This window comes from Hyla sarda, chromosome 5 (assembly GCF_029499605.1).
Source record: "Hyla sarda isolate aHylSar1 chromosome 5, aHylSar1.hap1, whole genome shotgun sequence".
Taxonomy (NCBI): domain Eukaryota; kingdom Metazoa; phylum Chordata; class Amphibia; order Anura; family Hylidae; genus Hyla; species Hyla sarda.
The window spans coordinates 36,475,791-36,486,085 of record NC_079193.1 but is presented as its reverse complement, the minus strand read 5'-3'; positions in this window follow the sequence as shown (position 1 = coordinate 36,486,085).

The following is a 10,295-nucleotide window of genomic DNA, read 5'->3' as shown; positions in this document are numbered from 1 at the left end:
TATATATTATATACTTCATATACATTATATACATCATATACATCATATACATCACATACATCATATACATCAGATACATCATATATATCATATATATTATATATTTCATATACATCAGATACATCACATATATTATATACTTCATATACATCAGATACATCACATATATCATATATATTATATACTTCATATACATTATATACATCATATACATCACATACATCATATACATCATATACATCAGATACATCACATATATCATATATTTCATATACATCATATACATCACATACATCATATACATTATACACATCACATATATTATCTACTTCATATACATCATATACATCACATATATCATATATATTATATACTTCATATACATCACACACATCATATACATCACATACATGATATACATCATATACATCAGATACATCACATACATCACATACATCATATACATCACATACATCACATATATCATATACATCAGATACATCACATATATCATATATATTATATACTTCATATACATTATACACATCACATATATCATATACTTCATATACATCATATACATCACATATATCATATATATTATATACTTCATATACATCACATACATCACATACATCATATACATCATATACATCACACACATCATATACATCACATACATCACATATATCATATACATCATATACATCACATACATCATATACATCACATACATCACATACATCACATACATCATATACATCATATGCATCACATACATCATATACATCACATACATCACATACATCATATACATCATATACATCATGTACATCACATACATCATATACATCACATACATCACATATATCATATACATCATATACATCACATACATCATATACATCACATACATCACATACATCACATACATCATATACATCATATACATCACATACATCATATACATCACATACATCACATACATCATATACATCATATACATCATATACATCACATACATCACATACATCATATACATCATATACATCATATACATCACATACATCATATACATCACATACATCACATATATCATATACATCATATACATCACATACATCATATACATCACATACATCATATACATCACATACATCATATACATCATATACATCACATACATCATATACATCATATACATCATATACATCACATACATCATATACATCATATACATCACATACATCACATATATCATATACATCATATACATCATATACATCATATACATCACACACATCATATACATCACATACATCACATATATCATATACATCATATACATCACATACATCAGATACATCATATACATCATATACATCACATACATCACATATAACACATACATCATATACATCACATACATCATATACATCACATACATAACATATATCATATACATCACATACATCATATACATCACATAAATCATATACATCATATACATCACATACATCATATACATCACATATATCATATACATCACATCACATATATTATATACATCATATTCATCATTTGTATCACACAGCTACACAGCACTAGCTAGATATCTATCTATCTCATTATCTATATATTATCTCTCTATCTCATTATCTATATATTATCTATCTATCTATCATCTATCTATCTATCTATCTATCTATCTATTATCTATATATTATCTATCTATCTATCTATCTATCTATTATCTATATATTATCTATCTATCTATATCATTATCTATATATTATCCATCTATCTATCTATCTATATCATTATCTATATATTATCTATCTATCATCTATCTATCTATATCATTATCTATCTGTTATCTATCTATCAATCATCTATCTATTATCTATCTATCTATCTATCTATATCATTATCTATATATTATCTATCTATGATCTATCTATCTATCTATCTATCTATCTATCTATCTATCTCGGTGCTATAACTTGTAAAACTCCTTGTCTATTATCCTATCGTTGTGAATGATAGGACACAGTGTGCAGGTCTGTATACTGTATACTGTATTCTGTATATTGTATTCTGTATACTGTATTCTGTATACTGTATTCTGTAGTCTGTATACTGTATTCTGTATACTGTATTCTGTAGTCTGTATACTGTATTCTGTATACTGTATTCTGTATACTGTATTCTGTAGTCTGTATACTGTATTCTGTATACTGTATTCTGTAGTCTGTATACTGTATTCTGTATACTGTATTCTGTATTCTGTCGTCTGCATACTGTATTCTGTAGTCTGTATACTGTATTCTGTATACTGTATTCTGTAGTCTGTATATTGTATTCTGTATACTGTATTCTGTATACGGCATTCTGTATACTGTATACTGTATTCTGTAGTCTGTATACTGTATTCTGTATACTGTATTCTGTAGTCTGTATACTGTATACTGTATTCTGTATACTGTATTCTGTATACTGTATTCTGTATACTGTATTCTGTCGTCTGTATACTGTATTCTGTAGTCTGTATACTGTATTGTGTATACTGTATTCTGTATACTGTATACTGTATTCTGTCGTCTGTATACTGTATTCTGTATACTGTATTCTGTAGTCTGTATATTGTATTCTGTATTCTGTAGTCTGTATATTGTATTCTGTATACTGTATTCTGTATACTGTATTCTGTATTCTGTATACTGTATTCTGTAGTCTGTATATTGTATTCTGTATACTGTATTCTGTATACTGTATTCTGTATACTTTATTCTGTATTCTGTATACTGTATACTGTATTCTGTAGTCTGTATATTGTATTCTGTATACTGTATTCTGTATACTGCATTCTGTATACTGTATTCTGTAGTCTGTATACTGTATTCTGTATTCTGTATACTGTATTCTGTAGTCTGTATACTGTATTCTGTAGTCTGTATACTGTATTCTGTATACTGTAGTCTGTATACTGTATTCTGTATACTGTATTATGTATACTGTATTCTGTCGTCTGTATACTGTATTCTGTAGTCTGTATACTGTATTCTGTATACTGTATTCTGTCGTCTGTATACTGTATTCTGTAGTCTGTATATTGTATTCTGTATACTGTATTCTGTAGTCTGTATATTGTATTCTGTATACTGTATTCTGTATACTGTATTCTGTATACTGTATACTGTATTCTGTAGTCTGTATATTGTATTCTGTATACTGTATTCTGTATACTGTATTCTGTATACTTTATTCTGTATTCTGTATACTGTATACTGTATTCTGTAGTCTGTATACTGTATTCTGTATACTGTATTCTGTATACTGTATTCTGTATGCTGTATTCTGTCGTCTGTATACTGTATTCTGTAGTCTGTATACTGTATTCTGTATTCTGTAGTCTGTATATTGTATTCTGTATACTGTATTCTGTATACTGTATTCTGTAGTCTGTATACTGTATTCTGTATACTGTATTCTGTAGTCTGTATACTGTATTCTGTAGTCTGTATATTGTATTCTGTATACTGTATTCTGTATACTGTATACTGTAGTCTGTATACTGTATACTGTATTCTGTATACTGTATTCTGTATTCTGTATACTGTATTCTGTATACTGTATTCTGTATTCTGTATACTGTATTCTGTATACTGTATTCTGTATACTGTATACTGTATTCTGTAGTCTGTATACTGTATTGTGTATACTGTATTCTGTATACTGTATACTGTATTCTGTATTCTTTAGTCTGTATACTGTATTCTGTATACTGTATTCTGTAGTCTGTATACTGTATTCTGTAGTCTGTATATTGTATTCTGTATACTGTATTCTGTAGTCTGTATACTGTATTCTGTAGTCTGTATTCTGTAGTCTGTATACTGTATACTGTATTCTGTATTCTGTATACTGTATTCTGTATACTGTATTCTGTATACTTTATTCTGTATACTTTATTCTGTATTCTGTATACTGTTTTCTGTATTCTGTATTCTGTATACTGTATTCTGTATTCTGTATACTGTATTCTGTATTCTGTATACTGTATTCTGTATACTGTATTCTGTATACTGTATACTGTATTCTGTATACTGTACTCTGTATACTGTATTCTGTATACTGACTGTACAGTGAATGGACATGGATGAAGCTGCACTATCTGGTAGAAGTGTTGGATCCAGTCTGTCATCCACAGAACAGCCCCCTGACAGCCCATCTGATCCCGGACAAGACGAGTTATGCTCCAACCTGTGTCCTGACATAAGACACTGACTGGATACAATATATTATTACACATAACAGAAGACACATGTAAATGTAGCATTATTGTACAAACTGTAACAATAAGACACAATCCAGCACATACAATAGTACAATAGTACACAAGGCAAAATATACTGATACAATGTAACAACAGCCCACAATACAACATACACAATAATAACAAAAAGCCACATAACTTGATAAATTGCAACAAAATTAATTTAAAGGGGTACTCCAGTGGAAAACTGTTTTTTTTTTAATCAACTAGTGCCAGAAAGTTAAACAGATTTGTAAATTACTCTTATAAAAAAAAAATCTTAATCCTTCCAGTACTTATTAGCTGCTGAATACTACATAGGAAATTCTTTTAGTTTTGGAACACAGAGCTCTCTGCTGACATCATGACAACAGTGCTCTCTGCTGACATCTCTGTCCATTTTAAGAACTGTCCAGAGTAGGAGAAAATCCCCATGGCAAACATATGCTGCTCTGGTCAGTTCCTAAAATGGACAGAGATGTCAGCAGAGAGCACTGTGCTCATGATGTTGGCAGAGAGCTCTGTGTTCCAACAAGAAAATAATTTCTTCTGTAGTATTGAGCAGCTAATAAGTACTGGAAGGATTAAGATTTTTTTAATGGAAGTCATTTACAAATCTGTTTAACTTTCTGGCACCAGTTGGTTTAACCCCTTAAGGACTCAGGGTTTTTCCGTTTTTGCACTTTCGTTTTTTCCTCCTTACCTTTTAAAAATCATAACCCTTTCAATCTTCCACCTAAAAATCCATATTATGGCTTATTTTTTGCGCCACCAATTCTACTTTGCAGTGACATTAGTCATTTTACCCAAAAATGCACGGCGAAACGGAAAAAAAAATCATTGTGCGACAAAATCGAAGAAAAAACGCGATTTTGTAACTTTTGGGGGCTTCCGTTTCTATGCAGTGCATATTTCGGTAAAAATTACACCTTATCATTATTCTGTAGGTCTATACGGTTAAAATGATCCCCTACTTGTATAGGTTTGATTTTGTCGTACTTCTGGAAAAAATCATAACTACATGCAGGAAAATTTATACGTTTAAAAATGTCATCTTCTGACCCCTATAACTTTTTAATTTTTCCACGTACAGGGCGGTATGAGGACTCATTTTTTGTGCCGTGATCTGAAGCTTTTATTGGTATAATTTTTGTTTTGATCGGACTTTTTGATCACTTTTTATTCATTTTTTAATGGTATAAAAAGTGACCAAAATACGCTTTTTTGGACTTTGGAATTTTTTTGCGCGTACGCCATTGACCATGCGGTTTAATTAATTATATATTTTTATAGTTCGGACATTTACGCACGCGGCGATACCACATATGTTTATTTATTTTTTTTTTTACACTGTTTTATTTTTTTTATGGGAAAAGGGGGGTGATTCAAACTTTTATTAGGGAAGGGGTTAAATGACCTTTATTAACACTTTTTTTTAAACATTTTTTTGCAGTGTTATAGGTCCCATAGGGACCTATAACACTGCACACACTGATCTTTTACACAGATCACAGGCGTGTATTAACACGCCTGTGATCAGCGTTATCGGCGCTTGACTGCTCCTGCCTGGATCTCAGGCACGGAGCAGTCATTCGCCGATCGGACACCGAGGAGGCAGGTAAGGGCCCTCCCGGTGTCCGGTCAGCTGTTCGGGACGCCTCGATTTCACCGCGGCGGTCCCGAACAGCCCGACTGAGCAGCCGGGTCACTTTCGCTTTAGAAGCGGCGGTCAGCTTTGACCGCCGCTTCTAAAGGGTTAATACCGCACATCGCTGCGATCGGCGATGTGTGGTATTAGCCGCGGGTCCCGGCCGTTGATGAGCGCCGGGAACGGCGCGATATGATGCAGGATCGCGGCGCGATCCCGCTTCATATCGCGGGAGCCGGCGCAGGACGTAAATATACGTCCTGCGTCGTTAAGGGGTTAAAAAAAAAAACGTTTTCTACCGGAGTACCCCTTTAACATACGGGGTTAAGTATAGAAATATAACACGGGGTAGCACGCATACACAATTTAACAAAACTACTCAAGACAAAAATATAAATATTCAATATAGCAATACTACAAAATGCACCGTATACGTAAACAATATAACAATATACCATATTGAAAAAACACAGTTTGAATGTAACCTTTGTTTTAATAATATAATGCAGATACACTGATAAAATATGTACTCGTATTACACAAAGCTACAACTGATAGAAAAAAACAGTTTTATTATTTTTACAATTGCACAATTCTATAAATAAGGCCTGATAGAAATGCATAGGATAAATTATATGTAAATAATATGGTATAGAAATAAATGTATGTATATAGAGAGATGTATATAAGGATTATACCAATAACTGAATGATAACTTTACAAATGGGATTTAAACCAGACAGTGACATCAATATTTGATGATCTCCTTCCCCATAGATAAATGATGTTATCAGTACATTCCAGCAGGTTCTCTACATTACACTACAGACTGGGGTTCACTATGATGGTGAAGAATTAGCAGAGAAAGGATCTAACAATGTTTTTCCTAATGAAACAAAAAACAATTAAGCAAGGAAAAAGACAAATATTAACATATTGGTGCATCCTCTGGGGAGACAATGCTGGGCTAAGAGGTGAGGAGACTGGAACAGACCTATTCCTTTTATTCCTAGTCACAGGATGCCTGGTGTGTACAGCAGCCTATACACATACATACATACAGCCTATACCTATACACATACATACAGCCTATACACATACATACAGCCTATACACATACATACATACAGCCTATACCTATACATACAGCCTATGCACATATATACATACAGCCTATACACATACATACATACACATACATGCAGCCTATACACATACATACATACAGCCTATACCTATACATACAGCCTATGCACATATATACATACAGCCTATACACATACATACAGCCTATACACATACATACATACATACAGCCTATACAGATACATACATACAGCCTATACACATACATACAGCCTATACCTATACATACAGCCTATGCACATATATACATACAGCCTATACACATACATACAGCCTATGCACATACATACAGCCTATACACATACATACATACAGCCTATACACATACATACATACAGCCTATACACATACATACAGCCTATACACATACATACATACATACAGCCTATACACATACATACATACATACATACAGCCTATACACATACATACAGCCTATGCACATACATACAGCCTATACACATACATACATACATACAGCCTATACACATACATACATACAGCCTGTACACATACATACAGCCTTTACACATACATACATACATACAGCCTATACACATACATACATACATGCAGCCTATACACATACATACAGCCTATGCACATACATACAGCCTATACACATACATACATACAGCCTATACACATACATACAGCCTATGCACATACATGCAGCCTATACACATACATACAGCCTATACACATACATACAGCCTATGCACATACATACATACAGCCTATACCCATACATACATACAGCCTATACCCATACATACATACAGCCTATACCCATACATACATACAGCCTATACACATACATACAGCCTATGCATATACATACATACAGCCTATACCCATACATACATACAGCCTATACCCATACATACATACAGCCTATACCCATACATACATACAGTCTATACCCATACATACAGCCTATACACATACATACATACATACATACAGCCTGTACACATACATACATACTGCCTATACACATACATACATACAGCCTATACACATACATATATACAGCCTATACACATACATACAGCCTATTCACATACATACATACAGCCTATACACATACATACATACAGCCTATACACAGACATACATACAGCCTATATACATACATACAGCCTATACCCATACATACATACAGCCTATACACATACATACAGCCTATACCCATACATACATACAGCCTATATACATACATACAGCCTATACCCATACAAACAGCCTATACCCATACATACAGCCTATACACATACATACATAAGCATATACACATACATACATACATACATACAGCCTATACACATACATACATACAGCCTATACCCATACATACATACATACAGCCTGTACACATACATACATACAGCCTGTACACATACATACATACATACAGTCTGTACACATACATACATACATACATACAGCCTATACACATACATACATACATACAGCCTATACACATACATACATACAGCCTATACCCATACATACATACAGCCTGTACACATACATACATACAGCCTGTACACAGACATACATACATACAGTCTGTACACATACATGCAGCCTATACACATACATACATACAGCCTATACACATACATACAGCCTATATCCATACAAATATGCATACAGCCTATACACATATATACAGCATATACCCATACATATATACATACAGCCTGTACACATGCATACATACATACATACACACACACACACACACACACACACACACACACATAGGGGGAGATTTATCAAAATCTGTGGAGAGGCAAAGTTGCCCAGTTGCCCATAGCAACCAATTAGATTGCTTCTTTCATTTTTCATAGGCCTTGTTAAGAATGTGAGAAGGAACCTGATTGGTTGCTATGGGCAACTCAGCAACTTTGACTCTCCACAGGTTTTGATAAATCTCCCCCATACAGCCTATACACATACATACAGCCCATACACATAGATACAGCCTATTCACATACTTACATACAGCCCATACACATACATACATACAGCCCATACACATACATACAGCCTGTACACATACATACATACAGCCCATACACATACAATCATACAGCCTATACACATACACACATACATACAGCCTGTACACATACATACATACAGCTTGTACACATACATACAGCTCATACACATACATACAGCCTATTCACCTACATACATACATACAGCCTGTACACATACATACATACAGCCTGTACACATACATACAGCCTATACACATACATACATACAGCCTGTACACATACATACATCCAGCCTATACACATACATACATACAAAAAGCCCATACACATATATACATACATACAGCCTATTCACATAAATGCATACAGCCTGTACACATACATACATGCATACAGCCTGTACACATGCATACATACAGCCTGTACACATACATACATACAGCCTGTACACATACATACAGCCTATACACATACATGCATCCTGTACACATACATACAGCATATAAACATACATACAGCCTATATACATACATACAGCCTGTACACATACATACAGCACATACATACATACAGCCCATACACATACATACAGCCTATTCACATACATACACACATACAGCCTGTACACATACATACATACAACCTATAGACATACATACAGCCTATACACATACAAACATACAGCCTATACACATACATACATACAGCCTATACACATACATACATACAGCCTGTACACATACATACATACATACAGCCTATACACATACATACAGCCTATACCCATACATACATACATACATACAGCCTATACACATACATACATACAGCCTATACACATACATACATACAGCCTATACACATACATACATACAGCCTGTACACATACATATAGCCTGTACACATACATACATACAGACTATACACATACATACATACATCCTATACACATACATACATACATACAGCCTATTCACATACATACATACAGACTGTGCACATATATACATACAACCTATACACATACACACAGCCTATACACATACATACATACAGCCTATACACATACATACATACAGTCTATACACATACATACATACATACAGCCTATACCCATACATACACACAGCCTATACACATACATACATACAGCCTGTACACATACATACAGCCT